Raw genomic sequence first — 8,476 nt, 5'->3', positions numbered from 1 at the left:
TAGTCGGCAAAGCATTCCGCACTGGATTCTACTGGCCAACCGCTTTGAAAGATGCAGAAGAACTCGTCAGAAAATACAAAGGTTGTCAAATGTTCGCAAGACAAGCTAATGTACCAGCTCACAATCTTATCTGCATCCCACCCGCTTGGCCTTTCTCCTGCTGGGGGGCTGGATCAAGTAGGACCTCTCAAGAAAGCAAAGGGTTGTTTCGAGTACATCTTTGTAGCAATTGACAAGTTCACCAAGTGGATTGAATACAAACCACTCACAAAATACAGCGCAGCCAAAGCAGTCGAGTTCATCCAAGACATTATGCACCTCTTCGGCATGCCCAATCGAATCATCATAGATTTGGGTTCTCCCTTCATAGCTATAGAATTCCAAAGTTGGGCATAGGATTGTTGCTTCAGCATAGATTATGCATCAGTGGCACATCCAGAAGCCAACGAACAGGTAGAAAGGGCTAATGGACTCATACTAGCCGGATTAAAACCAAGATTGTATGAAGAACTAGTGGACTATGGATCCAAATGGATTGAAGAATTACCCAAAGTAGTATGGGGGCTACGAACTCAAATAAGCAGAGCCACTAGATACTCACCTTTCTTCCTAGTTTACGGATCAGAAGCCATACTACTTGCCGACTTGATCTGGACGTCACCAAGGATAGAACAGCATGACAAAGGAGAAGCAGAACACACCCAAAGATTAGAACTCGACATTTTAGAAGAAGTCAGAGTAAACGCTACCCTTCAATCAGCCAGATACCTCCAAGGTTTAAGACGCCACTACAACAAGAATACCTAGCCTTGATCACTCCAAATTAGAGACCTAGTACTAAGAAGAATACAAAAACTGACGGACGCCATAAACTACTCAGTCCATGGGAAGGTCCTTTTATTGTCACAAAAGTCACTGGACCAGGCATGTACAAGTTGATAACTGAAGATGGAAAAGAAGTCAACAATACATGGCACATCATCCAACTAAGAAGATTCTATGCATGAAAACAACTCAAGGAAGAATATATATACAAGCCACAAGCATATCAATGTTCATGATCAATAAAGATGGTGTTCCTCGACAACATATGTCTTATTATAGCTTTTCCCCAGTTGTTTTCACTAAGCATATCAATGTTCATGATCAATAAAGATGGTGTTCCTCGACAACATATGTCTTATTATAGCTTTCCCCCAGTTGTTTTCACTAAGCATATCAACATTCATGATCAATAAAGATGGTGTTCCTCGGCAACATATGTCTTATTATGGCTTTCCCCCAGTTGTTTTCACTAAGCATACCGGCCGAGAGCAAAAGAGCTGAAAAAATGCTTGAGCCCGTCGACGAGGGTAGCTAATAAGCTAACACCCGAACCAAAAAGCAAAATGGCTAAAATTATGCCTGAGCATACTGGCCGAGAGCAAAAGAGCTGAAAAGATGCTTAAGCCCACCGATGAGGGTAGCTAATAAGCTAACACCTGAACCAAAAAGCAAAAATGGCTAAAATTATGCCTGAGCATACTAGCCGAGAGCAAAAGAGCTGAAAAGATGCTTGAGCCTGCCGATGAGGGTAGCTAATAAGCTAACACCTGAACCAAAAAGCAAAATGGCTGAAATTATGCCTGAGCATACCGACTGAGAGCAAAAGAGCTGAAAAGATGCTTGAGCCCGTCGATGAGGGTAGCTAATAAGCTAACACCTGAACCAAAAAGTAAAATGGCTAAAATTATGCCTGAGCATACCGGCCGAGAGCAAAAGAGTTGAAAAGATGCTTGAGCCCGCCGATGAGGGTAGCTAATAAGCTAACACCCGAACCAAAAAGCAAAATGGCTGAAACTATGCCTGAGCATACCGGCCGAGAGCAAAAGAGCTGAAAAGATGCTTGAGCCTACCGATGAGGGTAGCTGATAAGCCAACACCCAAACTGATCCTAAGATGTTTTTACAACCAGGGAAAGAGCCAAATGCTGGCCACATCTCAAGTTAAGCAAAAAAGCTAAAAAGAAGAAGCTGAAGATACTTGAGATCGCTGGTCCTAGGTCTTTTCAGTACTAACAAGAACAAAAAGGTTGTCAAGACAAAGACCTACTTACCCCGAGTTGTTTACACAGCGCAGATGAAAGCCAGACAAGTAGTCAACAAATCAAGAAAGTTTGTCAAGACAACGATCTACATATACCGAGTTGTTTACACGGTGTGGACGAAAGAAAGACAAGCACTTGACAAATCAAGAATATCTATCAAGACAACGATCTACATATACCGAGTTGATTACACGGCGTAGATAAAAGCCATACAAATGCTCAACCTATCAAGGAGCGATCCTACAATGGATGAAACAACACGACCACCTTAAACTATGGATACGCACCACGACCAACAAACGACTACTCGGAAAAAATTTTGATCACTTGGATAACTCATTTAAAGAATAAACAAGGTGAAGACATCCAGACAAAGAAGACATCGACAAAAAATAAAGCATTGAAAGCATCTAGGCCCCTAGTAGGGTTTCGGTGATTAATGACAATACAAGATTACTATGACTAACGTGTGTTTTGCAGAGGCAATTAAGTTAGGTCATGGTAATGGAGATCTATTGGGCAATCAAGGAGGTCATGCCCCTACAATGGGAATCGTTTTGGTTTTCAAAGGATGGACGACAAGGTTAAGGATGGACTAGTTCTAAGTGTCGTTTGGAGTTGGAGAGACACTTAGAGTAGTTTAGGACTTTGTTTTTCCTTTGGCCATACTATTAAGGGGGGTATGGACGGGTAGCTTGACCTAGGTGAGTCTAGTGAGTTAGGTGTGGTGCACACTTGTTAAAACTAGCGCTAGGTAGCTCCTACATATGCCTAAGATCTAATGGAGCAAACTTCATTCACATATGATCGAGAGTTGGAAGTGAATGAAGGGTCAAATACTGATCGGACGCTGGCCGTAGGGTCCAGTCAGTTCATTTGACCAAGGAGATTGCGTCTGGCGTGACTGTACGCTGAGTGGTTGAGTAACCGGACGTTGAGGACCAGCGTCCAGTCGACTCCAGTAAGGTTCCAGAGAGGGAAAATCATGACCGGACGCATCCGGTCAGTGCTGACCAGACGCTGGCAGTGTCCGGTCACACTGTGATCACTAGAGTTCGGGGACAATTGACCAGAGCATCCGATCAACATGACCGGAGCGTCTGATCACCCCGCAGAGGCACATAACGGTTTGTTTTTCAGCCGGTGTTATAAATAGAGGCTCCACTCATGTGTGGAGTCACTTTTGCTCATTCCAACAGCTGAGAAACACGTTTGTGAGTGCAAAGAAGAGCAAGGTCCTAGTGAGGTGATTGAGATTTGAGAATCCAAGAGAGTAGCCTCATTAGTGAATCAAGAGTAGCAAAGTGTGCATCCACCATTCTCATTAGGCTTCACATGGTCAAGTGAGAGTTCGTGCTTGTTACTCTTGGTGATCGCCATCACCTAGATGGCTTGGTGGTGATTGGGAGCTTGGTGATCACCTGGCGGAGCTTGTGGGTGACCCAACTCAAGTTGTGAGCGGTTGTGGGTGATTCACCACGACGGAGTGTCGAAGAATCAACCCATAGAGAGCACTTGATCCTTGTGCGGATCAAGGGGGAGCTACACCCTTGCGTGGGTGCTCCAACGAGGACTAGTGGGGAGTGGCAACTCTCCGATACCTCAGCAAAACATCGCCGTGTTTTCTCTCCTCTCTTTACTTTGAGCATTTGTGTTGAGCATTACTTTGAGCAATTCAATTCTTGTCATTTACATTCCTAGAATTGCCATGCTAGAGTTGGATTGGAACTTAGGTTGCAAGTCTATTTGTGCGATAGAATATTAGAAACACTTTCTAGGCACAAGGGGTTAATTGGGCTATCAATATGATTTAATTATTGAAAGAAAATTTAGAATTAGCCCAATTCACCCCTCTCTCTTGGGCATATTGATCCTTTCAATTGGTATCAGAGCCTCATGCTCTCGATTTTAAGCTTAACCGCTTAGAGCAAAATGTCTCACGGGGATGGACCTCCTCCTATCTTCGAGGGGGATGATTTTCCATATTGGAAAATTCGCATGGAGGCATACCTAGAAGCTCTAGACGTTGGAATACTTAGAGCCACCTCACATGGCTTCCCAAGACCTAGGAATCCTGCACAACTTCAAGGCAATGAAGTGAACTATGAAAAATGGAATGCAAAGGCTCGCAACACCATCTTTAGAGGCCTTTGCACAGATGTGTTCAACCGTGTAAGGAACCACAAAGACGCCCATGCACTATGGTCGGACGTTTGTGCGCTCCATCAGAGAACTAAGAGTGAGCGTGAGGAACGCTATCATCTTGTCATGAAAAAGCTCAACTCTTTTGAAATGCTTCCTAAAGAATGTTCTTGTAGAGGAAGTTAATGGGCTTGGACTTACTCAAATGTCACCATCCGATGTTGTGAGAAAGATCTTGAGTGTCCTCCCCATTGACAAATATGGGCATATTGTGACCGTGCTATATCAAGGTGATCTTTCCACCACTACACCGACACAAATCTTGGGGAAGATCAATGCTCATGAGATATACATGCACATCACACCTCAAGATGGCTCATCCTCTACAAAGAAGAAAGAAAAAGACTTAGTATTCAAAGTTAGCCAAGAGAAGGGCAAAGCAAGGCTTGAATATGAGAGCTCAAGTGATGATGAAAGCCTTGCCCTCATGGTGAAGAAAACTGCCAAGATGCTAAAGAAGCTAAACAAGAGTGGCATCAAGTTTGATGGCAAGAAGAAGAAGTTCTTCACAAGCTCTTGGAGAAAGCCAATCTCCAAAATGGATTGCTTCAATTGTGGTGAACTTGGTCATCTAGCACACCAATGCATGAAGCCCAAGAAAAACAAGTTTAAGAACAAGTTCAAGGGCAAGAAAGATGACTCAAGCAATGAAGAAGAAGATGAAAAGAAGAAGAAGAACAAGCCATACAAGAAGAGAGATGGCAAGAAGAGAGACTTCCACAAGAAGAAGAAGAAGAGTGGAAAGGCCTACATTATCGGTGATTGGCTCACGGACATTGATTCATCTAGTGGATCATCTGATGATGATAGTGACAATGAGAAGGTGGCCGCCATAGCTATTGATCTCTCATCTTCACCGCCACCACCGCCATCATCCTCTACACACCTATGCCTTATGGCCAAGGGTGAACGCAAGGTAACTAATAATGATGATAGTAGTGATGATGAGCAAGCTAGTGATGATGATAGCGATAGCGATGATGATGATGATTCACCTTCATATGATGATCTTGTTAAAATACTAAGACAATACACTAAGATCATTAGAAGGAGTAGAGCTAAAAATGAAAAACTAGATGCTAAGAATGATTTACTTTTAGCAAAATGTGATACAATAGAAAAGGCTAATGTTGAGCTTAGAGAAGCAAATGATGGTATGTCATCCAAACTCAAGGAGCTCAAATCTTCTAAGAAAGAGCTTAAAGACAAACATGATAAACTTGAGTGGGTGCACAATGAGCTCATCACTAGCCACAATAAGCTAAAAGATGAATATACTACTCTTAAGATTAATCATGATAATCTTGTTATTGCTCAAGAATTTCTACCCAATGAGCCACATGATGCTACTAACCATGTTGTTAAGATTGATATAGCTACATCATGTGATGACTTGATCATTGAGAGCATTGAGCAAGGTTCTAGTAGCAAGGGCAAGCAAGTGGTTGAGGCCAATGATTATGATGAGTTTGTCAAGCTAAAGAATGACAATGCAAAGTTCAAGAAAGATCTTGAAGAAATCAAAAGCCACAACACCATTGTACTTGAAACCCTTGATCATGATGGTGACTTGATCCTTGAGAATGAGAAGCTCAAAGAGAAAAACAAGAAGCTCAAGGAAGAGAAGAACAATGATGCTCTTAAGGAATAGAACAAGAAGCTCAATTTGGAGAAAGAGCATCTCAAGGTTGGTTTGAGCAAGTTTATAAGAGGCAAATATCTTCAAAGTGAGCTACTTATGAACACTATCATGAAGATGGATAGAAGTGGCATTAGATATGTGGCAAATGTAGAGAAGAAGAGGGCTCAAGTCTAACAACAACAATCAAAGCCAAAGCCAAAGCCAAAGAGATGTTTTGAGTGTGGACAAGAAGGCCACTTTGCTCATGAGTGCCAAACTCCACCACCACAACCCTTGCCCAAGCATGCTAGACCCTTTGCCTTCAATGCTCACTACATGCTTAGAAAGAATTCTAGTGGAAAGATGAAAGTCATGTTCTTATGACCTCCTAACAAGAATAGGCCTAAGAAGATTTGGGTTGCTAAGTCACTTGTTGAGAAGGTGAAGGGCCCTCAACAAGTTTGGGTTCCTAAAGCTTGAATCTCTTGTGTGTAGGTGAACTACAAGACCGGTGGAAGTCATTGGGTTATTGATAGTGGTTGCACACAACATATGACCGGCGATCCACGTATGTTCACCTCACTTGATGAAGAAGTAGATGGACAAGAGAGAATTACATTTGGAGATAACTCAAAGGGCAAGGTTAAAGGATTGGGCAAAGTGGCAATATCAAATGATCATTCCATCTCCAATGTGCTATATATTGCTTCATTGAGCTTCAACTTGCTATCCGTTGGACAATTGTGTGATCTTGGCTTCCAATGCTTGTTTACCGAGAAGGAGGTTGTTGTATCCAAGAAGGATGATGATCAAGTGATATTCCAAGGATTTAGATACAACAACTTATATCTAGTGGACTTTACCTCCGAAGATACAAACTTGAAGACTTGTCTATTCACCAAAACAACACTTGGGTGGCTATGGCATAGAAGACTTGCTCATGTTGGTATGAGTTCACTCAAGAAGCTAATGAAGAATGATTTGGTGAGAGGGTTGAAGGATGTGAAGTTTGAGAAGGACAAGCTTTGTAGTGCATGTCAAGCCGGCAAGCAAGTTGCAAATACCCATCCAACAAAAGCTTTCATGTCAACCACAAGAGTGCTAGAACTCCTACACATGGATTTATTTGGACCAACAACATACAAGAGTTTGGGTGGAAATCTCTATTGTCTTGTGATTGTTGATGACTATTGAAGGTATACATGGGTATTCTTTCTTCATGACAAATCCGAAGTGGCATTTTGCTTCAAGAAGTTTGCTAAGAGAGCTCAAAATGAATTTGAAGTGAAGCTCAAGAAGATAAGAAGTGACAATGGAAAAGAATTTGACAACACAAACATTGAAGCTTATTGTGATGAAGTTGGGATCAAGCATGAAGTCTCCGCAACTTATACTCCTCAACAAAATGGTGTAGTTGAGAGAAAGAACCGAACTTTGATTACTCTTGCAAGGACAATGCTAGATGAGTACAACACCCCCAAAGCTCTATGGGCGGAAGCAATCAACACCGCATGCTATGCATCAAACCGCCTATAACTTCAAAAGTTCCTTGGTAAGACACCTTATGAGTTGCTCAATGGGAAGAAGCCAGACGTCTCCTTCTTTAGGGTGTTTGGTTGCAAATAGCGGCAACACCTAGGGAAGTTCCAAAGATGTTGTGACATTGGTTTTCTTGTTGGTTACTCATCAAAGTCCAAAGCATATAGAGTATTTAATCATGCCACCGGCTTGGTTGAAGAAACGTATGATGTGAAATTTAATGAATCTAATGGCTCCCAAGGAGCATATGAGAATCTTGATGATGTAGGTGATGAACCATTGAGAGAGGCTATGAAGAACATTCTGGTTGGAGACATCAAGCCAAAAGATGATGAAGATGCTATACAAGTAATTGATCCACCCTCTTCATCAAATGTGCCACAAGATGGTGAAAAAGATGGGAGAGTAGAAAATGAAGACACTCATGTCTCTCATGAACAAATGGTGGTACAAGCACAAGATGTTGATGCTCCACAACCTCCCCCTTATGTGGTCAATAGAAGAAATACATCTCTACTACAAGATCATCCACAAGATCTCATCATAGGGAGTCCATCAAAAGGAGTAATGACTAGATCTCAAAAACTTGCTTTATTTATTGCTCATCACTCTTTTGTCTCTTGCTATGAACCTACCAAGGTAGAAGAAGCTCTTCAAGATCCAGATTGGATTAATGCCATGCATGAAGAGTTGAACAACTTCACCCGCAATGAAGTTTGGACTCTTGAAGAGCGACATAAAGGTGCAAGAGTCATTGGAACAAAGTGGGTGTTCCGAAACAAGCAAGATGATCAAGGTGTTGTTGTGAGGAATAAGGCAAGACTAGTTGCAAAGGGGTTCTCTCAAGTTGAAGGTTTAGATTTTGGAGAGACCTTTGCACCGGTTGCAAGGCTAGAAGCCATTCGTATCCTCCTTGCATATGCATCGCATCATGAAATGAAATTATATCAAATGGATGTGAAAAGTGCATTTTTAAATGGCTTTATTAATGAACTAGTCTATGTTGATCAATCTCCTGGGTTTGAAGA

Source organism: Miscanthus floridulus, chromosome 14, assembly GCF_019320115.1.
Source record: "Miscanthus floridulus cultivar M001 chromosome 14, ASM1932011v1, whole genome shotgun sequence".
Lineage (NCBI taxonomy): Eukaryota > Viridiplantae > Streptophyta > Magnoliopsida > Poales > Poaceae > Miscanthus > Miscanthus floridulus.
Note: the sequence above shows the minus strand (reverse complement) of the source record.